The sequence below is a fragment of the Lepidochelys kempii genome, chromosome 8 (assembly GCF_965140285.1).
Source record: "Lepidochelys kempii isolate rLepKem1 chromosome 8, rLepKem1.hap1, whole genome shotgun sequence".
NCBI classification, from domain to species: domain Eukaryota; kingdom Metazoa; phylum Chordata; order Testudines; family Cheloniidae; genus Lepidochelys; species Lepidochelys kempii.
The window spans coordinates 34,502,773-34,527,605 of NC_136387.1; the positions used below are offsets into that span (position 1 = coordinate 34,502,773).

At 45.0% G+C, this 24,833-nt stretch overlaps 1 protein-coding gene across 1 annotated transcript in view; it reads left to right on the top strand.

The window, feature by feature from the left end:
• The first annotated feature begins 654 nt into the window (after positions 1-654).
• Positions 655-24,833, top strand: part of CTNNA1 (catenin alpha 1) — a 203,103-nt gene continuing 178,924 nt past the window's right edge. Inside the window, exon 1 of the mRNA XM_073356004.2 lies at positions 655-801. The gene's annotated coding sequence lies outside the window, so the exon portion shown is untranslated. The remainder of the gene's footprint in view (positions 802-24,833) is intronic.

The following is a 24,833-nucleotide window of genomic DNA, read 5'->3' on the forward strand; positions in this document are numbered from 1 at the left end:
GGGGCAGGCCCCTGTCCCATCCCCCTTCAGCCTCATTCTACCTCCTTTGGTCTATCCCTCTGCAGCCAGGCACCATGATGCACCCCATTCCCCTAGGGGAGACCCTGTTGGCAGCTCCAAATCCCTGTGCTCCAGGGCCAGGCACTCTGACCACCCAAGTCTCACCCCACCCAACATCCCCTGTACCGCATCCCTCAGCCTGAGCCTTCTGCTCCCACTCCACTCCCCCAGGCCTCACCCCACCCCCTTAGCCCTCTACCCCCTCCAGGTCTCACCCCACTCCCTAGCCCACTCCCCCCCATCTCCCCACCTGACACCCCAGGCCTCTGCCCCCCCGAACTCACCCCACCCTCCGGCCCACTGCACCCTCTCCCCATCCGAGACCCCACCCCGGCTCTCTACCCCTCCCCCAATCTTCCCACCTGACACACCCCCCGGCTCTCTACCTCCCCGGCCGGGCCCTCCCCTGCTACCAGCGACCCAGGCACCTTCCTCTCACCTGAAACTCTGACTCACTCACTCTCACACCCCCCTCAGCTCTTCCTGCGGCGGCCGCTCCGCCCGCAGCCGCTTGGGCAGAGCTCCCAGCCTCTCACCTGCGCGGGGCGGGCGGTGCCGGGAAGAGCCGGCGGAGCTGCAGAGGGAGGTGCCAAGAAAAGCCGGCTAGGCCGTCGGGGGAGGTGCCCGGAAGAGCCCATTTCCTCCTCTCCAGTCGGGACGGGTGCGGCGCAGAGACAAAGCGGCTGAGGCGGCTCGGGGCTCAGGATCCACCGGCGCCTCCTTCCCGTCCGGGACCCGCAGGTAACTTCGTGGCCCGGACCCCCTCCCCTCCCACCGAGTTGGAAACTTCTCCTCCGGCCGCTAATGGGGCCTGGCCCGCGGCCCCACCCCCGGGTTACCCCTCCCCCCGCCAGCGGGCCTGGGCCGAGCAGCTTGTCCCGCCCGCCGCCGCCAGTGGGGCCCGGCCTCAGGAGCCCCCACTCCCGCTAGGCCCCAGGGCGCCTCACGGTGCTGCGGCCCCCAGGCTGGGCTGCCGCGCTCTGAGCAGGGCCCCTTGCCCCGCGGGAGCCGCGCTGCCCCAGCCCCGCCCAGGCCGGGGGGGCCCGGCGGCCTGGCGCGAAGCGGCCCGCACAGCTTCCTGGGGCCGCCTCCCACTGTTCGGGGGGCCGGGCCCCCGGCGGGGGAAGCTGCTCCCCGGCCCACGCCGGTGCTGCCCTGGGCTTGAGCCCCGGAACGGCCGTCGCCGCCTCTGCCACAGAGCCCGGGGGGAGGAGGGGGGCGCCCGGCCCCGCCCTCTTCTCCCGGGAGTCTCGGGCGTTAGCGCTGCCCCCAAACTCTCGTCGCTGGTTTTGTTTTAGGAAGTTGTAGCCGCGTTGGCCCTAGATGTGAGCGGGCCAAGTTTGGTGGGGGAATATTTCTTATAGGCCCCGCTGCTGTTGGCGAAAGAGACCCGCTTTCGAGCACACACAGCTCTTGTCTCTGTCACCAACAGCAGTGGGGCCAAAAAAGAGATTCACCGCACCCACTTTTTTTTTTTTTTTTTTTTTTTTTACCAACACGTCCCTACTCACTGTGTCCAGCTTCCCTGCTGGAGCATGAAAGACCTGCACAAACAGGAGGAAACTAACTATTGTGAGGGGCTGTCAAAGCATAAGATAACAAAATAGAAAAATACTTGTCCTTAATCTTTCAATTATAGTGATTTTTAGATATTACAGTAACGTTAGTGGGGAAAAGTTTTCACATAAATATAACTTGTTTTGTAAGCTGACATTGTTCCTTTCCAGTCTCTATGTACAGAAAATAGTCTGTTGGTACACAAGTAATCCTCGACTTTTTAGTGGGGTGTCAGATGGCCTAGTACTCTGTATCCACTTACACCACAGCTATATTTTGTCCCTACTCCCACTGATGGAAGTTGTGCTAGCTAATAAGAGGACTGGACTTAGCCCTATATGCTTAGCTCTCAAGGGCAGCAGTTGTAAGGGGAATGTGTTGGCATTGTCTTTCATTATCTGTGGAGGACTCTGTCTAGTGGATTTTGTTTTGTAGTTGAAGATGTGTGGCTGGAATGAGTAATGTTAGGCCTGTAGTCTGCCAGGCAAATACAGTGCTTCCATTAAGGCAGGAGCTTAATCGTCATGTAGGCTGCATGCCAAAATCGACACATTGCTGTGTTGTCTTGAAACTGTGAAGTGGTGTTTCTATGCTGTGTTCACTGTAAGGAATGAGAGAAAGTGTTACATAAGAAGAGCCTGCAACTCACTTTATTTTATAAAGAAGAATGGCTTGGATTGGTTTTCACTGGATTGGTTTTCACTTTAGGCATCAATAGCTTTATTTTAAGGCTGTCTTGTTGTGTAGTCTACCTCTGACTTGCAAAAGCAGTAAAACACATGAGAACTCGTGTAACTTTATTATAACAACTATGTTACTCAACAGGTTCTGGGTGGGTATAGAGCAGGGGTGGGCAAATTTTTTGGCCCAAGGGCCACATCGGGATTGCACAACAGTATGGAGGGCTGGGTAGGGAAGGCTGTGCCTCCCCAAACAGCTTGGCCTCTGCCTCCTATCTGCCCCCTTCCACTTCCCACCCCCCTCAGAACCTCTGCCCCATCCAACCGCCCCTGCTCCTTGACCCCTGACTGCCACGACCCCGTCCACACCCCTGCCCCCTGAGAGGGCCCCCGGGACCCCACCCCCTATCCAACTCCCCCTGTCCACTGACTGTCCACTGACTGCCCCCTGGGACCCCTTGCCCCTTATCCAGTCCTTGCTCCCTTACCATACTGGAGCCAGCCATGCCGCTGCACTGCCTGACACGAGCGGCAGGCCAGAGCGCTGGTGGCACAGTGAACTGAGGCTGCGGGGGAGGGGCCGGGGGCTAGCCTCCCCAACTGGGAGCTCAGGGGCCCGGCAGGATGGTCCCGCGGGCCGTTGTTTGTTCACTTCTATTGTAGAGCGTAGGGAACCTGATACAAGATGTATTTCTCTTCCAAAGTTACTTATACAATATCTGTACAGCTACCTGGTGATCCCTCTGAACCCTTCTATTTCTGGTCAGTAGTGCTGAGCTGGTCAGTTACTCCCACTGGTCACCTGCTGTCAAAATCCTTGTCTATCACTTGACTACTGCACTAGTCTCCTATCTGGCCTTGATGCTTGTGGCCTGGCTCCCCTGAAGCCCATTCAAAATGTGGGTGCAAAGATGAGAACATAAGAGTCGCCATACTGGGCAGACCAAAGGTCCATCTAGCCCAGTATTCTGTCTTCCGACAGTAGCCAATGCTAGGTGTCCCAGAGGGAATGAACAGAACAGGTAATCATCAAGTGATCCATCCCCTGTTGCCCATTCCTAGCTTCTTGCAAACAGGCTAGGAATACCATCACTGTCCATCCTGGCTAATTGCCATTGATGGACCTATTAAGATAAAGAGCAAAGGCTTGTTAGTCTCTAAGGTGTCACAGGTACTCCTTTTCTTTTTGCAGATACAGACTAACATGACTGCTGCTCTGAAAGGCTTGATTGTCATTCTCCCCTTCTCACTCTACCATTAAGTATCTTCATTGGCTTCCCCACCTCCAGTCACATCATATACAAACTTACCCTGAAAGTTCTTCTCAGTTTTGCTTATCTTTACTCAGCCAATGATTCTAGCCTTAATACCACAAGAATTATCCCATCTTCATGCATGTGGGGTAGCAAAACTTCCAGTCCAAACTTGTAAAATCGCCATATTTTCCTCCAAGTCATTCCTCAAAACATACCTGTGTCCTAGTAGGTACTGGAAACCAATCTGAAAATTACTAAGCAGGTAGTGCTTTGTAACTACTGTCCTTCTCTTGCCTAAGAACTGTGCATATCTTGTCTGTTTCCCAGTCTCTTCCTCCCTCCTGTCTCTTCCCCCCCCACCCCCTCCCCACCCCTTGTATGTCTCTGACCTGTTTTATGTGGTCTATTCGACTGTAAGCTTCTGGTGTCAGACTGTTTACTGTGTCTGTACAACATCTAGTACAATAGGCCCATGATTTGGCTGATCTCTAGGTGCTAGAATAATGTAAATACATAATGAGCTGCCTATGTCTTTGAACAAAGTTTTTTGTTTAAAAAAGGCCTCTTTTGAAAATGAAATGCTTTACATAAATGTTCTTAAGAAGAATCATTGTGTCCTTTCTCTTAAAAATATAGATAAAAACTAAAACACAAAACAAATTATCAAAGGCTATTAAAAACTTTGTCTAGTTTTATTTTTCAACCAATTCTAATAAGAATCTGAAGTGGAGTAAATGTTTATGTAAGGAGGGCAGAGTTGGGATTAGAACTCTTATCCTCACACTAATAACTAAAATATTCAACACAATTATTTTAATATTAAATGTAAAGTTTGTAAGCATCTGGAGGCCCAGAAACTAAAGTAGTGAATTAGTATATTCACTTTGGTTTCTTCTTGTGAATTTTGAGATGCTGTTAGACATGGGTAATGGCAAGAAATTCATACAGTTATGTTTCTTCATTCAGAGAAGTTCTATAGTCCAAATAAAATTAATTGAAGGATAACAGATTTAAACAAGAATATTGCATAGATCAACTATTTGAATGCCTCCCTTCTTGCAACTCATTGAGAAATTGATCTTACAAAAGAATCAACAATGGCAATGTTTAAACTAGAAATATATTTAAGTAGACTTTTAATATGAATTGAAATTAGATCCTGTTGTCAAACTGTGGTAATGGTTTCTTAAATTCCTTTCTCATGCAAGGAATTAATTGGAAATGTTACTTACCATCTGTGATGAAACTGAAGTAATCCATAGATATTAAGATAAGCCTGGAGTGAGGACTTAAGTGATGATAAAATGCTTGTTTTATCAGTAAAACAGTGTTGGATATTAAATTGAAGTTACTACAGCTTTTGAATTAACTGGACATCAAATAGAATATGGCCGGAAGAATACTTACTGAGGTGTTAACCTGAAACTGGACTGTAGGCCCAATGAATGTTTGTGTTCTTTTCTCTTGTAACACAATGCCTTTTTCTTAGAAATCCCCAAATACTTATTCTGCTGAACTTGAAAATTTATGCACGTAAGGGTTTGTCAACACAGGAAAGTTTTATACCAATATAAGCTAAGGCAGTGGTTCTCAACTCTGGTCCACTGCTTGTTCAGGGAAAGCTCCTGGTGTGCCGGGCCGGTTTGTTTACCTGCCGCGTCTGCAGGTTCAGCTGATCGCGGCTCCCGCTGGCCATGGTTCGCTGCTCTAGGCCAATGGGGGCTGCAGGAAGGGCGGCCAGCACATCCCTCGGCCCGCGCCGCTTTCTGCAGCCCCTATTGGCTTGGTGGCGAACTGCGGCCAGTGGGAACTGCGATCTGCTGAACCTGCTGTCGCGGCAGGTAAACAAACCGGCCCGGCCCGCCAGGGGCTTTCCCTGAACAAGCAGTGGACCAGAGTTGAGAACCACTGAGGTAAGGAGTGAATTGATACTGGTGAAGCTTCCAATGTGGATAGACTTTCTCATGTGGTCTAGCTTTGCTTGCTGTGCAAGGAATTCAAGGTAAACCAAAAATAGCCATTCTTATTTCAGAATAAATCTCCACAAGACCAGTTATACAGATTTAATTTTTAGCTGATACAACTTTCCTGTGTAGACAAGCTCTATGTTACTTTTCAGGGTGGATTTGATTTAAATCACTAGTCAGGAAGACTCGATTTAATCATGAATTTCTTACATAAAAGTGCGTTCTTGTTGGTTGTTATAACCTTAATACATAGTCTTCACAATTCAGAGACAGATGTACGTTTCGTTTTTTAGAAGGTATACACTATATATTTTTAAAGTGATTTATTTTGAAAACCTTTCAGATTAGTTTTACAGCTATATGAGAAAGTGAATGATTGTTTGGTTATTTCATTTACCAAAGGTAATTGAAGCAGATAGTTCACCTCCCAATGACTTCATAAATATCTCCAATTCAACGGGTTAATCATTAAAACAGGAGGATTTTCTTGCCATGGTGTATTAGGAGGAGAACATCACCAGCGCTGGTCTTGACCTGCTGCTCACAAACCAGGAAGAATTAGTAGGGGAAGCAAAAGTGGATGGGAACCTGGGAGGCAGTGACCCTGAGATGGTCGAGTTCAGGATCCTGACACAAGGAAGAAAGGCGAGCAGCAGAATACGGACCCTGGACTTCAGAAAAGCAGACTTTGACTCCCTCAGAGAACTGATGGGCAAGATCCCCTGGGAGAATAACATGAGGGGGAAAGGAGTCCAGGAGAGCTGGCTCTATTTTAAAGAATCCTTATTGAGGTTACAGGGACAAACCATCCTGATGTGTAGAAAGAATAGTAAATATGGCAGGCGACCAGCTTGGCTTAACAGTGAAATCCTTGCTGATCTTAAATACAAAAAAGAAGCTTACAAGAAGAGGAAGATTGGACAAATGACCAGGGATGAGTATAAAAATATTGCTCGGGCATGCAGGAGTGAAATCAGGAAGGCCAAATCACACCTGGAGTTGCATCTAGCAAGAGATGTTAAGAGTAACAAGAAGGGTTTCTTCAGGTATGTTAGCAACAAGAAGAAAGTCCAGGAAAGTGTGGCCCCTTACTGAATGAGGGAGGCAACCTAGTGACAGAGGATGTGGAAAAAGCTAATGTACTCAATGCTTTTTTTGCCTGCCTTCATGAACAAGGTCAGCTCTCAGACTACTGCACTGGGCAGCACAGCATGGGGAGGAGGTGACCAGGCCTCTGTGGAGAAAGAAGTGGTTAGGGACTATTTAGAAAAGCTGGACGAGCACAAGTCCATGGGGCTGGATGCGTTGCATCCGAGAGTGCTGAAAGGAGTTGGCGGCTGTGATTGCAGAGCCATTGGCTATTGTCTTTGAAAACTCATGGTGATCGGGGGAAGTCCCGGATGACTGGAAAAAGGCTAATGTAGTGCCCATCTTTAAAAAAGGGAAGAAGGAGTTATCCTGGGAACTACAGGCCAGTCATCCTCACCTCAGTCCCTGGAAAAATCATGGAGCAGGTCCTCAAGGAATCAATTCTGAAGCACTTAGAGGAGAGGAAAGTGATCAGGAACAGTCAGCATGGATTCACCAAGGGCAAGTCACGCCTGACTAATCTAATTGCATTCTATGACGAGATAATTGGCTCTGTGGATGAGGGGAAAGCAGTGGACGTGTTGTTCCTTGACTTTCGCAAAGCTTTTGACATGGTCTCCTACAGTTTTCTTGCTAGCAAGTTAAAGTCCATTCATTCAGCCCATACTATAAGGTGGATAGAAAGCTGGCTAGATTGTCTGGCTCAACGGGTAGTGATCAAAGGCTTCATGTCTAGTTGGCAGCCAGTATCAAGTGGAGTGTCCCAAGGGTCGGTCCTGGGGCCGGTTTTGTTTAATATCTTCATTAATGATCTGGAGGATGGCGTGGACTGCACCCTCAGCAAGTTTGCATAACACTAAACTGGGAGGAGAGGTAGATACGCTGGAGAGTAGGGATAGGATACAGAGGGCCCTAGACAAATTAGAGGATTGGGCCAAAAGAAATCTGATGAGGTTCAACAAGGACAAGTGCAGAGTCCTGCACTTAGGACAGAAGAATCCCATGCACCGCTACAGACTAGGGACCGAATGGCTAGGCAGCAGTTCTGCAGAGAAGGACCTAGGGGTTACAGTGGACGAGAAGCTGGATATGAGTCAACAGTGTGCCCTTGTTGCCAAGAAGGCCAATGGCGTTTTAGGCTGTATAAGTAGGGGCGTTACCAGCAGATTGAGGGATGTGATCGTCCCTCTCTATTCGACATTGGTGAGGCCTCATCTGGAGTATTGTGTCCAGTTTTGGGCCCCACACTACAAGAAGGATGTGAAAAAATTGGAAAGCGTCCAGCAGAGGGCAACAAAAATTATTGGGGGACTGGAACACATGACTTATGAGGAGCGGCTCAGGGAACTGGAGTTGTTTAGTCTCCGGAAGAGAAGAATGATGGGGGGATTTGATAGCTGCTTTCAACTACCTGAAAGGGGGTTCCAAAGAGCATGGCTCTAGACTGTTCTCAGTGGTAGCAGATGGCAGCATGAGGAGTAATGGTCTCAAGTTGTAGTGGGGGAGGTTTAGGTTGGATATTAGGAAAAAAAGTTTCCCTAGGAGGTGGTGAAGCACTGGAATACGTTACCTAGGGAGGTGGTGGAATCTCCTTCTTTTGAGGTTTTTAAGATCAGGCTTGACAAGTCTCTGGCTGGGATGATTTAGTTGCGGATTGGTCCTGCTTTGAGCAGTGGGTTGGACTAAATGATCTCCTGAGGTCCCTTCCAACCCTGATATTCTATGACCAGACAGACATTTCAATTGTTTTATTTAACTAAAACAACGTTATGTATTCTAGTTTTTTTTCTTCAACAGCAAACATATAATATTATAACAAACAAGCATATGAATTTTTGAATTTAGTTAAACATTCAAGTTTTTTTTAAATCAGGTTTGTTTTTGTTAAAATTGTTAACTAAAATAGTTAATGAAATATTAAAAAAAAATTTAAATTGACTGTGTTGGCCAGGTCAACATGAGAAACATAAAATATTGGCTTCTCAGTCGTCTTTACCTTCATTTTCCTGTTTGTTCATAACCTGGAAAAGAAAAACAAGCTTTATTGCTTTTTCAGGTCCCAAATGATTTCTCAATTTGGAATGAATTAGTCCAAAGGAAGAAAATATTCTTTCTACACTGATAGAAGGAGCTACTGCTGTTAAAAGTGAGATTATCATTTCCACCAGTTCACTGGTGTGAGTTTCTTTTAAAACATCATCAGCAAACCTGTATTTCTTGAATGGTTCTTATTTCCAAACTGGGTCTCTCTTACGCCCTGCTGCCATTATAAGTTTTCCATTCTAGTGAGAGAATGGTATGGTAGATCTCAAATCAATGAAGGGTACACTTCTGGAATATGCTGCTCAAACAGTTTCACTTTTGTTTCTACTGCCTGTCCATCTCTTCTCACATTTATCTCCAGACTTCTTCTCCTTGTCCAGATCTATTCTGCCCCCAACAATCTTCTTCTATACATTAAACTTTTTGAAACTTTGCACTTTTAGAGAGAGGTAAGGGATTGACTATGTACACAAATTTGCAGATTTGCACAGTGTTGAGGTCTGTTATTTCTCACCTCTGTATATTTATTTATTTATTTAAAAACATTTTTGCTGTTAACAAGCATGTTATCTCTGGAGACACAAATCCACAGTTTGAGAACTGCAAAACTAAGCATCTCTGAATATGGTATCTTCTAGACTGAGCACTGAGTCCCATTGGGTAGATAGAAAGATTAACCTAAATAATCTATACAGAAGCCCCTGGAATCCCATAAGATTCGGTCCCTAATCCATGAACTATTGGAACTCATTTACAAAACTTTTCTTAAACATTACATGAATATATAGTCTCATACTGTTGAATTAGAATTTGTAATCCCTATTGCATGAAGAGATATCTTTGAGCTATAATGTATCTTTAACTTTAGATTGTTTTTCCTCAAAAATCATTTGATCAAAAAAATCCAATTTAAATAAAAAATCCATTGTTTTTTTTTTTAAATTGATTTTTATCCACCCTGTTACTTTTCAGTACTTAAGTGGCTGAGCAGCTATGGAAAGAATCATTCTAAGAAATTGGGTATATTCTGGAATTGCTAAAATTGTCATATTCTGAATATCCTTTTTGAAAGGACTGGACTGTTGATTCCAAAATGTGCTTCTGTAATGTGGAAGTTTGGTAGGAGATTATTACTTCCATTTTCTTTATAACAGCCTTATGCTAGTGCTGTGTCTAGTTATATACCAGCCAAGATGATTTAAAAGAACAAGTTGCATACTTACCTTGAAATACTAACAAATTGGGAGTTTTATAGTGTTTATAACAAATTTAGTGTTATCGCTAGTTTGGAGTAACTCCACTCAATGGATCTACAATTCAGATTTTGTTCCTCAAGGATTGGTTTGCAGCTTTGGAGAAAGGTTGCAGATGTTTGAGACTACAGCTTTAAAAGTAGTAATTAGCTTACCCAATGTACAAGATTACAATTCTGTGGGTGGTTATTTATCCCAATACTTATTACTGGAGGAACTAAACTAAACAGGGAAGCTTTTGAGAATCACTTGTTGTGTCATAAAGCAATGATAAAAGTAGAGCATGGAGTTTAACAGACGAAGAATAAAAAACAAAATTTCAGATCCAGCTGCAGATTGGAGTCTTTCTGGTTGGAAAATGAGGTTACATCAGCCTTGTTCCAGGATGAACAGGGAATGTAGTGAAGACAAGACTAACATTCTTTCTGCCCCGACTACCCTTCAAGAAGAAGGAATGAGGTCAATAGTAAACTGACTTTCTGTATTGCATGCAGTACTGATAAGATACAAATAGCTTTCCTACTTACGTGTGCATGTGACCTTGCCATTCTCCAGCAGAAGCAAGCGGGTATCTTGATTTAAGTTTGACTCCCTGATTTGCCAAAGCAAGATAAAGTGTGGGTGGGAACCAGGTGTGTTGAATATGGAGGAAATCAGACAAATGACAAAAATGGAGTGATTGTCTGACTTGTAGATTTAAACCTACTATGAAGCTTTCTCTTAGTGAGAAGTTGTAGGATGTAGAAGATCAGTAATTCTGGGTTGCTTTATGCAGATGGCTTGGATGGGGGTTTTAAGGCCTTGTCTACATGGGAGAACTTATGGGTATAAATCTATTGATATGTCTCCATGTGGATGCTCTTATTCTGGAAAGGGTGCTTTTTTCCAGTTTAGCTTATACTGCTTTCAAAGTGACATAAGATGAGCTGGAAAAAGGCACTTTTTCTCCTGAGTAAGAGGGCCCAGATGGGGATTCATCATGGGGAAACTTCCTAGTATAGACAAGCCCTTATTTTTTTGGTCTTTGTATAGCTTTGTACTGTAGAAATATGTAGCTCCTCTAGGGATTTAAAGCATTCTAAAGACACAAGGAAAATGTTGTCTTTTCGTTCCTTGGCCTTATTGTCTCTCCCTGATATGTCTTCTGCTGTGCCACTTATTAATTTGTATTGCATTATGGCGTAGAAGTTTCAGACCCATTGTGCTAGGCTATTGCAGGAACCCTCTGTTATGTTTCTATCTTGGAGAATTTTTAATTTACTTATTCAAATCTAATTCTCCACTCGTTTAATATGGAATGGCTCTGAATAGTGACTGGCGAAGATCTACAGCAGGGGTTCTCAAACTTGGGGTCATGACCCCTCAGTGGGTTTCAAGGTTATTATGTGGGGCTCACAAGCTGTCAGCCTCCACCACCAAACCCTGCTTTGCCTCCAGCATTTATAAAAGTGTTAAATGTGTGTTTTTAATTTATAAGGGGGGTCGCACTCAGAGGTTTGCTGTGTGAAAGGGGTCAGCAGTACAAAAGTTTGAGAACTGCTGATCTAGAGAAGGTAGGCATCAGAACTGGCCTCTCCTGTGCTCCTACAGTTCTTAGGGAGGGAGGGGCCATATCCATGGATGGGTTTGGGGGGACTTAACTCTGCTCACTCCAGGCCTTGGTTGAGGATGTGGCAAGTAATGCAACAATGAAAGTGTAGGTATGTGTGCTCAGTCCCGCAGAGTGGATCCCTCAGGTGTCCAGTCAATAAGCCTAGCAGCTGGCAGTCCAGAAATGAGGAGCCGCTTGAGTTGCTCCCTTCTTTAGTCAGTGACCCAAAATAATGGGTGAGAGCAGAGTAAGCCACTCAGCTGCAGGATTGGGTACTTGTGTTGGTAACAGTGCCCTCTCTCCGGACGCACAGCTCAAGTAAAGAGACTTCTTTAAGAAAGAAGGCAAGGTTTGTAGTGGATAGCGTGAGAAATGTTTTTCCACTTCTACTAGGTAGGTTGTCTTATGCACCTTTGCTACTGATAGTGTGCCTTTTACTACTGTCTCACCCTGCCTTTCGTGAAAGCTTCTGCTTTCAGTGACAGGGATGTTGAAAAATGGATAGCAACTCTCCAATGTCTTCTCTACACTGAGAAAATGCATCCTATTAAATGCCTTACACACATTTTAATATAACTTAGGCAAGGACAAGTTGTGTATAAAATGACAACTAACATTTTAAGGCATGATTAACTTTAGCAAAATACAGTCTCATTAAAAATGACTTCTATATCAGAAAACTGGAGGATAATAAGTGTTGTACCTATATTTTAAAAAGGCCCTATTGGTAATCCAGGGGATTGCTGACCAGTAACCCTTACACTTGCACCTGGTAAACTGGTTGAAATAATGATTAAAAAATAGAATTAAACACCTGAAAAGTATGGCAGGGTCTAACAAGCATGGTTTGTGCAAAAGGGAATTGCATCTTGCTAATCTACTGATTGTGTTCAAAGAATTCTGATAAAAGGAGTGGATAAAGGAAAACCAGTTGATCTAATTTTAGATTTTCAAAGGGTTTTTGACAAGGTCTTTTACAAGAAGCTGCTAAAACTAAGTGCTCATGGGGGAGAAAAGTATTGTCATAAATCAAACTGTCTGGGAGAGAGAAAACAGAGAAGAAATAAATGACTAATGTTCATCATAGCAAAAGGTTAAATGTGATCCCCAATGGCTGCAGATATCCTGGAGCAGCTGAGAACACTGCATCATCCCAGACCCTGCAGCTGGGTGCCACAAGATTCCACGGTAGGTCTGTCTATATATTTATTAATAATCTGGAAAGGAGGTGAGCAGTGAGGTACTAAGAAGACTGACGTTCTTCAGAGGGATTTATAGCTGTTGAATGGGCAACATGATGTCAGATAGAAGTTCAGTGTTGATAAATGGAAAGTAATGCATATTGTATTAAAATTTGAGCTACTCATATGCCATACAGAGTTCTAAATTATTTGTGGCAACACAGGAAAGGGACCTTTGTATCGTTGTAGACGGCCTGACGAAGACTTCGATTCAATATGCTGCTGAGGTCAAAACTGGCAAACAAGGTGGTAGGATGCACAAGGAATAAGAGAGAGTAATACAGATGATGTCACAAGGTCACTATATAAATAGTAGTATACCCTCTTTCAGAACAGTGTGCAGTACTGGTCAGCCCATTTCAAAAAGGATATTGCAGACCCTGGTGACAAATCATGTGAGTTTTTCTACGCCTCTAATCAACAGTAATTGGAAAAAAATGGAATTTATTCATCTCCTTTTTAAGGTGAATAGTGGGGACATAAGTGTGTATGAAAGTGACGAATGTCATAGAGATTGTAGATCTAGCGCTTGTGTCCTCCCCATCTCAACACAAGAACAGTGGAGCATTCAGTGAAATTTAAAGAGTAATTAGTAACCGATAAAAGGAACTCATTTTTACTGAATGCCTAATTGTCATTGAGGCCAAAAATTAATAAGAATCGGGGTGGATAACAATATCCCAGTGTAGACAAGGCCCAAATGATCAAGTGACTTAGGCTTTGTCTATATTCGGGCAGGTTTAATAGTTTACAGGCATAACCCCTACTGTTCCAGTATGAGTGGTTTTTTGTTTTAGTTTCATTTGTGTCATATGGGAAGAGATTTAAAAAGAGGTAGTGAAGTAATGCAACAGTCCCTTAACGAGAATCTAAAAGTGCAGGAGTGGAAGGAGAGTAAAAGGGGGATCTGCCAGCAGAATGAGAAGTGCTGGCACAAAAGCACGGAGCTCTAGCAGCAAAGCATGGATCCGCTGATAATCATCATGGAGTGCCAAGCGGACTCGATCTAGGCGCTCGTAGCCATGCACGTGGAGCACTACCGTGCCCTCCCCCCCCCCCAGTTGTCCCAAAACACTTTCCCCAACATCCAGATTCTTATTGCCACTAGCTGCCTCAACACCTGTAGCTTCACCGCCCAGCCCTGAAAACTACAAGCCTTACTCACTGCACTCAGCCCCCATCACCATGCATTATAGCCATCCTGAAGTGTAGCACTCATTGCACAGCACTCCAGACAGGGAGGCTGAGTATGATAACAGGACATATGCAAATTTGTGATTGTTCTGTTTCCCAAGCAGTTGTTTCTTTTCAATAAATGCATTTTCTTTTCAATAAATGGATTGTTTGGCTTTGAAAACCTTCTTTATTATTGCATTAAGTAAAAGATACCTTAGCCCAGGAAAGAAACAGGCACTGCAAGTCAGCGTAGCAAACACAGATTCCTACTAACATTAGAACCACTGCACTTCACTCCCATGCAGGACACCAGACATTACTGGTGGCTTTCAGCCTCAAATTGCTCCCTCAAGGCATCCCTATTCCTTGCAGCTCCGTGCTAGGCCCCTTTAATAGCCCTGCTCTCTGGCTGTTCAAATTCAGCCTCCAGGTATTGAACCTCTGAGTTTCGTGCCTTAGTGAATCATTCACCCTTCCCTTCACAAATGTTACGGAGGGTACAGCACGTGGATATAACCGTGGGGATGTTGTCGTCAGCCAGGCCCAGCTTCCCATACAGAGAGCACCAACGGCCCTTTAAATGGCCTAAAGCACACTCCACAGTCATTCTGCACCGACTCAGCCTGTTGTTGAACCGCTCCTTGCTGCTGTCAAGGCTCCCTGTGTAGGGTTTCATGAGCCACAGCATTAAAGGGTAAGCGGGGTCTCCAAGGATCACAATGGGCATTTCAACTTCCGCTATGGTGATCTTCTGGTCTGGGAAAAAAGTCCCAGCTTGCAGCTTCCTGAACAGGCCAGTGTTCTGAAAGATGCGCGCGTCATGCACCTTTCCGGGCCAGCCTGCATTAATGTCAATGAAACGCTCCCGGTGATCCACAAGCGCCTGGAGAAAATAGAGAAATACCCCTTCCTATTAATGTACTCGGTGGTCTGATGCCAGAATTGGAATATACATGCCATCTATCGCCACTCCACAGTTAGGAAACTCATTTGTGCAATGCCAGCCACAATGTCATGCACGTTACCCGGAGTTCTGGTTCTTCTGAGCAGGATGTGATTAATGCAAACTTGCATCAACACAATTCCAGCGGTTGACTTTCCCACTCCAAACTGGTTAGCGACCGATCGGTAGCTGTCTGGAGTTGCTAGCTTCCAGATTGCAATAGCTACCCGCTTCTCCACCTTCAGGGCAGCTGTCAGTCTTGTGTCCTTGCGCCGCAGGGTGGGGGCGAGCTCATCGCACCGTCCCAGGAATGTGGCTTTTCTCATCCAAAAGTCCTGCAGCTACTGTTAGTCATCCTAGGCTTGCATGACAACATGATCCCACCACTCAGTACCTGTTTCCCGAGCCCAAAAGTGGCGTTCCACAGTTTGAGCATGTCCATGAGTGCCACAAGCAATCTTGTGTTGTATGCGTTACTCGAGTCAATATCATTGTCGGAGTCCTCACTGTCAGTTTGGATCTTAAGGAGTGACTCGACTGCCAAACATGACGTGCTGGCAAGACTCGTCAGCATATTCCTCAGCAGTTTGGGCTCCATTCCCGCAGACCGAAAGGGAAGAGAGAGCGTGTGGTACAAAAAAACCTTGAAAGATGGCGCAAAATGTGGACAGAAGCACAGGGATTGCTGGGATGCGAACCAGTGCATCACGGGGCATTGGGACAGGACCCAGAATGCCCTACCTCCTTCCCACAAGCCACAGCGCCAGAATGGGAAAAGAGGCTCTGTGGGATAGCTGCCCATAATGCGCTGCTCCCAACGCTGCTGAAAATGTGCTCACGCCAGTGCGCTTGCAGCTCTCAGTGTGGACAGACTGCAGTGCTTTACCTACTGTGCTCTCTGAGGGCTGGTTTAACTCAAAGCGCTCTACATCTGCAAGTGTAGCCATGCCCTCAGTTGTTCGTAAAGTATCGTTGAGGACATCAGAAGCTGCTGTAAAAACAGTTAAGTATTTAAAGCAGAGGTGGGCGAACTGTGGCCCACGGGCCCCTCCTGCTCAGCCCCTGAGCTCCTGGTCTGGGAGGCTCGCCCCGGCCACTCCCCTGCTGTTTCCCCCTCCCCCGCAGCCTCAGCACGCTGTGCTGCCAGCGCAATGCTCTGGGCGGCCAAGCAGCGCAGTTGCAGAGGCGCAGCCTGACCTGGTGGTGTGGGCAGCGCGGCTGTAGCGCCACCAGCCACCGGTGCCCCAGGCAGCACGGTTAGAGGGCAGGGGAGTTGGGGGGTGGGAGGGGGCAGGGTGATCGGGGGGCAAGTCAGGTTGGGGGTGGGGTCTGGAGGTGGTATGGGGACATGGAGGAGGGGGTGGTGGATGGGGCAGGAGTCCTGGGGGGGGCGCTTGTCGGGGTGAGAAGCGTGGCGGGGGGGGGTTGGATAGGAGTTTGGGGTGACACAGCCTCTCCTAACTGGCCCTCCATACAATTTTGGAAACGTGATGTGGCCCTCAGGCCAAAAAATTTGCCATCCCCTGATTTAAAGGCTTAAAAGACTGTCTCTGTATGTGGTGGTTGTATGGAGTAGAAAAGTGGAAGATGGATTTGGGCTAGATCTGTGCCAGGAAGAGCTTAGGTACTGCATTTATAGGTGCTGTAGAAACCCCTATGGTCATGTACAACATGCAAGGTGGCAATTGATGTGCTTTCCAAATCACGCACCTCCCTGAGAATACAAGCACAATTGTACATGTCCTAGTCCCCGTCTACTAACATGGATTTAAGAGCTGCTTTTCCTGTACCCGCTGTTTTGCATGCCTCCTGTGAGGAGCATAAGTCAGTGTTAGTAAGATCTAACTTCTTTGTAAAGACTTATTGCTTAATGTTGAAGGGGGTCTGACCAAAATCTTGGGAGTGACATACCTGTGCAAGCTGTTGATGCTGAACAGGATTTCAGGTCTTTTGAATGAACAGTGTTTTCTGTCATGACTCTACTTCCATTTTGATGTAGTTTTCTATTTTCTTTGTGTAGTTTGAGTTCTTTAATTGGATCAGCTAGACTTCCATTAAGTCTATAGCTGTGTAATTGACCTTATAATCAAATTGCTCCAAAACCACCTCCAGTTGCTTTGCAAATTCAGTGCCTATGTAGAGTTTTCATATACAATGTGTATTGTTTTGCTCAGTCCTCCTCACTCTAATGCACATGTCAACTTATTTAATGGTGGATGGATTCAAATATAGAGTCTGAAAATTCCTCTTCATATCATTGGGAAGCTGTCATCAAAAAAATTCCATAAGGCTTACGGGGTGGGAGAAAGCTGGCTGAAGTTGGAAAATTCTGTGGGACTGTTGAGTATTAGTGACTTTTTTTAACAGAGCTTTAATATTGTGAACACCCATACATCAGAAGTTCAAGGTGACTAAATCTGAAAAATTCTCTTGCTAGTTTTATCATGGGTTTCAGATCATTGAAAAGCAAAGTGTGAAGACCTCTCATACCACACCCCCGCCCCCCATCTTTGACCAATTTTGTGGTGCTATACTTCGTGCTTTTCTTTTCAGATGTAAAATCCCTCCCCCCAGGCATACTTGTAGCCAACAACATGTTACATCTTCTGTTCAGTCAGCCAGCTTGCTTTATATTAGTGTTGGTTCTTCTAGATGTTGCAAGCAAAGAACTAGTAGCGGACCTATGAGTCTAAAGCTGCCAGAAGGAGAATAGTCATGTTGAAGTGCTTCAGTTAATAACTAATTTTATGTTTCATTTAAGTTGATATTCTTAGTGTTGGAGGAGGTTTTAACTTATCAAGTTCATGTCTTTGCCTTTTAAGTTTTATGGCTTGATCACTAAATTCTGCCACTTTTTGTGTAAGACATAGCAGGTTGTTTCTGAATGAAGCTGACAAAGAGCTGCTGAAGTCCTGGGCAGGGCCTTAAGTCATCATTGTGACTTTTGATTATGACAATAGCATAGAAAATACCTTGCTTGCAGGAACATCAGTGATCTGCTCTTTTGCTTCAGTAGATGCTTTCATTCAGTAGCACAACTGATCTTGGAAAAAAAAATTTTCTGCACTATTCATATGACCATGAATCCTTTTGCCTTGCTATTTAACAACCCAGGATAAATTATGTTTTTCTCTAGTCCATTCAGTTGTTTCCTACCGTGTTAAGCATGCAAGTCAAATAACATACACTGATGTTTAGTGATCATTAATACTAATCACTCATTTGCTACATAAATCAGCAGCTTTCACAATTTCAGAAATTAGGTGAGGGCTTAATCTAAGTTTGAAATATAAGTGTTTTCTTTCTCTTCATAGGATACATTATTAGGTGTACCTTATGTAAGCATCTAGATTCCAGCAAACCAAATCCATCCAATAACTCGCAGCTTTGACTCCTGAGTAGTCAATTACAATTGACTGCACACTGGCAGTGCCCTTCTCCAGTCACCAATGACTCTCTATTCTCTTCCAGCTTCTGTGGAGTTGTTTAATTTTTCTTATTGTCTTCTAATAGATATAACACAAACCTTAATCTCACCACTCCATTCTTGTCAGAGTGGTTCGCTTTCATTCACAGATTGAAATTAGAATCTAGTGTTTCTGATGTCCACTTTCAAATATGTTCTGTTTCTTTAAATACTTCAGAAATTTAAAAAAATAGAAAGTGTGGTTTCAAAGATAAAATGTCATCCAGTTGCTCGTTTCCCTTGAAGTGTGGATTTTTTACAACTGTGCTGAACCATTTTTGTGGACTAACCAAATTAATCATCGCAGTGGAGGAATGAAATTGGCTCCCCATACATGCTGACTTCAAATTTAGAGCTTTAAGAAAGGATCTTTCGTATATTGTATGTACTAAAATCATGTCTGCCTCAGGAAGGCTTTGGGGTTAGCCTTTAATTACAGTAGTATTTTGAAGAATGAGGTGATGTTAACTAAAGATTTGCTGTCTTGGGCTCTAACAAACCAGATAACTTCAGTCCGTATATCTTTCTGTATTTAAAACTTCTAATAAACGTCTGGATTAAAAGACTTTTCAGCCAAAGAATGCAGTATACTACACATTCATAGTAATTTAGGAACAAAAAGGTAGCTTTAGGATATGAGTGAGGCCAATCTTCATTATTTCTAACTGCATGGCTTATAGATTGCACTTTTACTGCAGATTGAATGCTTAAGTAGATCAAAACAAAAATACCATGATTTCTTTGCTTCTTATTGCCAGTAATCCGGGTGTGTGTGTTGTTTTGTTTTTTGTTTTGTTTGGAAAGCCAAGCAAGAATTCATCTTGCAGCACTGACAGATTCTTGTACCAACTGATAAAGTTGGCTAATTTGTAGTAGAAACTTGAATCCATGTTTGTTGGTAAAATTTGCTACTCTATGGGTGTCCAAGGATAAGTCTACATGTATGGCACTGCAACGGCATAGCTGTACTGATGCAGCTGTATTGCTGCAGCATGTCTGGTGAAGATGCTCCATGCTGATGGAAGAGAGCTCTCCTGTTGGCATAATAAAACCACCTCCACAAGCGGCAGAAGCTAGGTCTGCGGGAGAAGCTTTCCCACCGACTCAGCGCTGTGCACATGAGTGCCTGTGTCAGTGTAATTTATGTCGCTCAGGGTGGTTTATTCACACCTTGAGCGACCTAAGTAATGTTGACATAGTGGTAATGTAGACGTAGCCCAGACTTCGCTTGTTTGAGGGTTGCCCTTTTTCTTTTAGGATATGTGTTCAGTTCTGATCAGCACCCAGGTTCACCTAGCTCAAGTGTGAGGAGTCACACTGCAAAGCCATACCCCAAGCTACTGGCCAGGTCTACCTTACAGACCTATAGCGGTATCCCTATGTTGCTCAGAGGGTGCGAAATCCATATCCTCTGAGCGACATAGTTATACTGACCTGATCCCTTGTGTAGACACAACTATGACAGTGGGAGAGCTGCTTCTGACATAGTTACCACCTCTTGGGGAGGTAGATTAACTATGCTGATGAAAGAAGTTCTCCCTTCAGCATAGGAGTGTCTTCACTTAAGTGCTGCTGTGGTGCAGCTGCATGGCTCTACATGAAGACAACTGTATCCTCACTAGGGCTGCAATTTCCTGTGTGTTGCTCTGACTTCTGGGGTCACATCCCACAGTTCTTCATGCTGAAGTAAGCTGAGCTGCTCTGATTCCTTCTCAGTGAATAATGGGAGAGCTTGTCTGTACTTCTGGGTACATGGGCATGTGTGTGTAACAGGGTGGCCTACTCCTTTTAAGGGCTAGGGTTCCAGGGAGCAGCTGGCCCTGTTTTGGAATGGAGCCCAGCTGGCAGGTGCTGGGAATCGTGACCCAGCTGGAAGCATTAAGTGATGGGGCTGATAATTTCCAGCGAGGGGATTTAAAGAAGTGCCCCAGCTCTGAGAGGCAGGATTTAGGAGAGGGCTGGGAGCACTCTTTCTTGTGCCTATGGAGGGAGGCTGAGGGAGGGCAGGAAAGACCTGTGTTGGGGGAAGGACCAGCACATTAAGCTATTGACATTCTTAGTTGGAGAACAGGACTGTTGCTTTTTGTTCCAATTTCCTTTTGTTTAAAAAAATAAACAGAGCTGGTCCTCCAGAATAAGGCTACAGACTGAACTGGGTGCAGCCAATTGTTTGTCCCAGCTGTTGGTCTGGTCTGCAAACCGAAGGGGAATTATGAGAAGGCATTGGACTGTCACACGCAAGTGTCTTGACCTTTTGTCCAGTCTGCAAAGTGAGAGGGTTACCAGCCCAAGTGAAAGACCATCCTTGGCTTTAACTAGCTGAGCCAGCTTGCTTGAGTTGAAAGCACCGCTAAACTCAGATGAGAGGGTGAATGTGTGAATGGAGGGTGTGGGGTTTTTTAAGGGTAACGCTTGAGTAAGAGCATGGGCTAACTCTGCAGTGAAAACATATTTGCTGGGAAAACTAATCTGGTTGCAGATCCCCTGGCACCTCTGCTAATAATTGAAGTAGCTCATTTGGCAATGTGTGGATTTGTCTCCGGTGTTAGAAGACTTTGTGGCACTGAGGTTTGTGCGGGTTTGAGCATTGCAGTGTAGGATCAAAATGCACTGGTAGTACTGAGGGTAAAAGTAGCATGCTTTTTCCTTCTGTTATGTGTAGCATGCTTTATTGTTAGCTATTTTTCACTTTTCAATCAACTATTCAAAGTGAATATCCTCTTCTCCCTCCTCTCAAAAGTAGTGTGATGCAACTAGATCTTTAAAGAAGTAGGGTGTCTTCACTTAAGCTTCTAAATATCTATTTATCTTTATGCACTCTCTCTAATAAATCTTGTTGCGTGTTTTTGTTTTTACCTCTAGTAATACCTTCACACCAAGCCAGGCTTCCCTGCATTTGGCTAGAATCCTGCTTGAATAGTTTAACTTTTGGCAACCAATAGTCTAAGAGATTAAATCAGACAGCTATTCTGAAGGACTGCAGTATGGCTTTGAATAATTAAAAGGATATGAGCATGGTTCTGTGCTCAATCTGAGGATGTCCTCTATCAGTTTAAGGGATATTTTAACCGAATGATAAACTAATACAATATCTCCTATGTTTGCTGCAATTGGACTCTCACACAGCTCCTTTAATTCTTTTGAGGCAACATGTTTATGCCAAACAAGAATGAAAAAAGCTTTATGTAAGTAAAGGCATCAGGCTATTGTGTAAGCATTTCAATTCTGAAAATGCTTGCTTTTTGTGAAATCATCATTGTTATGGTCTTGAGAGCATCTTATTAGATGTTTGAGAAGAGCATGTCTTCCACCTCCCCCATGAAAGAATTAGACCTCATGTGCATTAAATCTAACTTTAGAAACTTTGGTTGTACTTATTCTTCCCTGATAAAATGCCAAGGTTCTGATTCTTAAAGTGGAGGGTGGAAAAATAACATACTTTTAAAGTCAAGTTAAATTGTAAGTAATTTGGACCTGTAAAGGAATTACAGTAGAGAAGCTGTCAAGATCTGATAGGCCTTATCCCTGTCCTATTGAAACGTGTCTTGACGGGGAGGGGTAACACACCAGAATGTGCATAGGGGTATATGTGTGACAGGATCACATGTTGAAAAAATGCCTTTGTGTGAGGGCATCTGACTCAAAGGAAGAATGTGACAGGGTTTTCATGGGTTACTGGAGGATTTGTAGCTGGAATGATGACTTTACCTGTTGATGATGAGGGAATAAGGCAGCTGGGAGGGGGTCGGTTAAAGACTTTTTTTTTAAAAGGAAATTAAATGTAAAAAGTTGCTGTGATCAATATGACAGTTTCCTGCACTCTTTGGGAGATTTTATTGAGGGCACGTCTACGCTGGCAAAGTTACAGTGCCACTCAGAGCGCAGAAGGAAAATGGCTATTGTGTGTTCACACTGACAGCTGGCTGCGCAATAGCGTGTTCACACTTGCGGTACTATTTGGAGCGGTGCACTCTGGGCAACTACCCCACAGAGTACCTCTTTCTCTTTTGCTGTGTGGGAAGACAACAGAGGTCCCAGAGCATCCTGGGTCCAGACCCAATGCCCCGTGATGCATTGCTTCACATCCCAGCAATCCCTGTGCTTCCATCCTCATTTGGCGCTCTCTTTCAGTGGTTTGTGTATTGCACCCCCTACCTCTTTTGGGCTGCAGGAATGGATTCCAAACTGCTGACCAGTATGCTGTTTGCTCTGACCAACATGTCACGAGTGGCAGTGGAGTTATTCCTTAAACTACAAAAGAAAGAGGAGTGCAACATTGATCTCACCACGCATGGTAACTTTGACACGAGATTGCTTGTGGCACTCACGGAGGTGCTGACCACAGTGGAAAGATGCTTTTTGGGCTCAGGGAAACGAGCATTGAGTGATGGGATCATTGTCATGCACATCTGGGATGATGAGCAGTGGCTGCAGAACTTTCAGATGAGGAAAGCCACATTCATGGGACTGTGTGATGAGTTCACCTCAGACCTGTGGCACAAGGACACGAGAATGAGAGCTGCCTTGCCGTTGGAGAAGCATGTGGCAATTGCACTGTGGAAGCTGGCTATTCCAGACTGCTACTGATCTGTTGCTAACCTGTTCAGAGTGGGAAAGTTGACCGTTGGAGTTGTATTGATGGAAGTGTGTAGGGCCATTAATCGCATCCTGCTCTGAAAGACTGTGACTATGGGTACATGACATTGTGGATGGCTTTGCCCAAGTGGGCTTCCCTAACTGCGGAGGAGTGATAGATGGCACGCATGTTCCAATTGTGGCACCAGACCATCTAGCCACCGAGTACATTAATTGGAAGGGGTATTTCTCTATGGTTCTCCAGGCACTTGTGTATCTCTGTGGGCATGTCATGGACATTAAGGCAGGCTGGTCAGGAAAGGTGCATAATGCACGCATCTTTCGGAACACTGGCCTGTTCACGAAGCTTCAAGCAGGGACTTTCTTCCCGAACCAGAAGATCACCGTAGGGGAAGTTGAAATACCCATTGTGATCCCGGGAGACCTTTCCTACCCCTTAGTTCCATGGCTTATGAAGCCATACACAGGGCACCTTGACAGCAGCAAGGAGCGGTTCAAAAACAGGCTGAGCAAGTGCGGAATGACACTGGAGTGTGCATTTGGCTGTTTTAAAAGCCTGCTGGCAATGCCTGTATGGGAAGCTGAACAAGGCTGATGACAGTATTTCTGTGCTTATAGATGTGTGCGGTACGTGCCATAATATTTGTGAAGGGAAGGGTGAGATTCTGTGGCCTGCATTGTGCAGGAGGTCAGACTAGATGATCATAATGGTCCCTTCTGACCTTAATATCTATGAAGTTTCACTCAGGGCTGGACCTCTGAGGCTAAGCACCTGGAGGCTGAATTTGAACAGCCAGAGACCAGGGCTATTAGAGGGGCACAGTGCAGGGCCATAAGGCTCAGGGATGTCTTGAGGCAGCAATTTGAAGCTGAAAGCCACTAATATTTGTTGCTATGCTGGGGATTGCAGTGCTTGTAATGTTAGGAGGTGATTGGTGCACATGATGCAAGAAGGGGCCTTGACATAATTGTCTGTTGCTTTGCAGTGCTCTTTTTTTTTTTTCCACTTAATAGAATAAAGATTGCCTTCAAACAGAATTTTTTTTTTAAAAGATAACAACCGGAGGAAAGAGTCAACCAAAAAAATTCATCAGTGGGGAGGGGGATGGGGAAAGAGAAGGTCTCAAGAGGAGGAGGGGTCCTGGGACAGCTAAAGATTTGTTTCAGAGTAGCAGCCTTGTTTAGTCTGTATTCGCAAAAAGAAAAGGGGTACTTGTGGCACCTTAGAGACTAACCAATTTATTTGAGCATAAGCTTTTGTGAGCTCCAGGGATCATACCCAGCCGCCTTCTTTGGAGTACAATGCTGCAGGTGCTGTACTTCAGCAGGGCCAAACTGCAGAGGGATGGGTATTGAGTGCAAATGATAGTGGGAGTGCTGGACTGTGAGGAGGGAGGAGTGGAATGCTGCAGGTAGAAAGTGGAGCCAGGAGGTTGATAAGTGTGTTGGCTGTGTGTGTGAAGCACATAGGAAAGAGTTTTGGGACAGCAGCTGCAGGGGAGGGCCAGTGCAGAGCTGCTCGGTTTAAAGAGCTAGTATCGCCTGGAGCATGTCCACTTGGCGCTCCATAATGTTTAAGAGAAGCTCCGTGGCTTCTTTCTGGTGTACCGCATTCTCCTTTCGGTCCCTCTTCTTGCAGTCCCGCCAGTCCTTCAATTCCTGTTTCTCAGCAGCGGAGTGCATCATAACCTCACGGAGAAAGTCCTCCTTAGTTGTTCTTGGCCACTTTCTAATTCTGCGCAGCCATTCTGCCTCTGATAACAAAGAGGGAGGCTGAGCTCCCAAGGTCATCTCTGAAGTTCAAATGCAACATTTTACAGAAGCAGTATTGTTTGCAACACAGACAACACTGATTGAGGGCTTTAAAACACAGCCATGACTCTCACATCTGTCGCTAACTAGCTGACCACAGGCA